Source organism: Myotis brandtii, unplaced genomic scaffold (assembly GCF_000412655.1).
Source record: "Myotis brandtii unplaced genomic scaffold, ASM41265v1 scaffold1214, whole genome shotgun sequence".
In the NCBI taxonomy this organism is placed as follows: Eukaryota; Metazoa; Chordata; class Mammalia; order Chiroptera; family Vespertilionidae; genus Myotis; species Myotis brandtii.
Window position 1 is genome coordinate 404153 of NW_005354231.1, and position 1611 is coordinate 405763.

General features: G+C 55.1%; 1 long non-coding RNA gene across 2 annotated transcripts in view; it reads right to left on the bottom strand.

Annotated features, from left to right (window-relative positions):
• Positions 1 to 1611, bottom strand: part of LOC102240577 — a 179725-nt gene that overhangs the window by 138076 nt on the left and 40038 nt on the right. The gene's annotated exons all lie outside the window — the stretch shown is intronic.

Below are 1611 nucleotides of genomic sequence, written 5' to 3' on the forward strand. Positions count from 1 at the left end.
TTGGGGGGCGAATGGGTGTGTGGCCGGCCCACGTGTCTAACTCGGTGTGGTGCCTGAGAAAGAAGCCTCTATTTAGGAGGCAGGAGACAACCCAGTGGTCACTTCCCGGGACACGTCCTCCTCAAATGCCAAACTGCACTTCCTACTGAACCCCTCCCCTCTTGCCTCCTAGCTCCCTGTTCTCTGGATTCAATTCTGGGGTCTTTCTTCTCCTCCCTCTACACTCCTCCCCTCTCCCCTCCAGTCAGGCCACGGGCTCCAGGTGGAGAACTGGTGGCTCTGCCTGTTCTGTACCTGCTGGAGTGCAGACAACACGCAGCTAAGAAAGAAGATCTTTTTTAAGTCATCAGCCACCTAGAATGGGACTGGCCTGGGCCAGATGCCAGATTCCAATGGGAGTGGCCTTCAGAGAGCTTTAGATGAGAAGGTGGGCAATCTCACCCAAGACAAGGCCCGCTCCTGAGATCTAGAGTCATTTCAGACCAGGGAGGTCGCTGTCCGGGGTCCTGAGCAGTCCAGCCCCCAGCAGTGGTTCCCAGGTGCATTCCTGTGGGAGTCCCGACTTCCCTGCAGCTGCTGCCTGCTGCACTTGCAAAAACTATCAGCGTCGCCATCAATCCCCAAGCCTGCATGGCCTCTGAATTATTTAGCACTACATCCAAGAGGCTGTGAATAATGGAATGGGGTGTAAATAATCTTATCTCTGTCTCTACACACAGGGATGGTGCAGGGGCCTCTTCTGCCAGAACCTTACGATGCCTGTGCGCGATTACATCCAACCCAAATGCCCCCCGCCCCTCCGATGACTGCTGTTCCCTATGGGGGAAGAGGCGAGCCAGGGCCTCACCACACTTCTCCCGCGGAGAGGAGCAATTATGTACCAAATGCCTCTAGGATAATTAATCAGTGCTTTGGAGTCTATAGAGCCTGACAGGCCACCCCGCTCTCCTACACGCCGGCTCCCTCGGGCAGGGCGCTTTCCTAACTGAGCCCAGGGGATTACAGTTCCGAGAAGAAGAGAGCAGCCTGGGCACCAGGCCCTGCGACTCCCCTTCCAGCATTCCTGCTTCTCCACCTGTGCGCCTGGCTGACGGGGCCTCGTGCAAGCGTGCAATGTGTCTCTCGTCATCATGTGTGTCAATGTGACCTTCCCATGGATCAAGTGCACATTGGTTTCGGGCAGATTTTTGTGTGGGTGTGGGGGAAAGGGGTTCCTGTGGTGTTTCAGCCCCACACTGAGGTGGGAGCTCTATCAGTGAGCAGCCCACACAGCACAGTGGGTGTTGGGAACCAGTTCTGCTTCTCTGCTACTAGCTGTACGGCCTTGGGGAAGTCTCATCAACTCTGAGCATCCAATGTCCTATTCAATACAATGAGATAGCCCTGGCCAGGTTTTCTCAGTGGTTAGAGCATCAGCCCATGGACCAAAGGGTCACGGGTTCGATTCCCAGACAAGGGCACGTACCTCAATTGCAGGTTCGTTCCCCAATCCCGTGAGAGAGGCAACCAGCCAATGTCTCTCTCACATTGATTTGTGTGTCTCTTTCTCTGTCCTCTCTCCCTTCCTCTCTCTCTCTCTCTCTCTCTCTCTCTCTCTCTCTCTAAAGATCG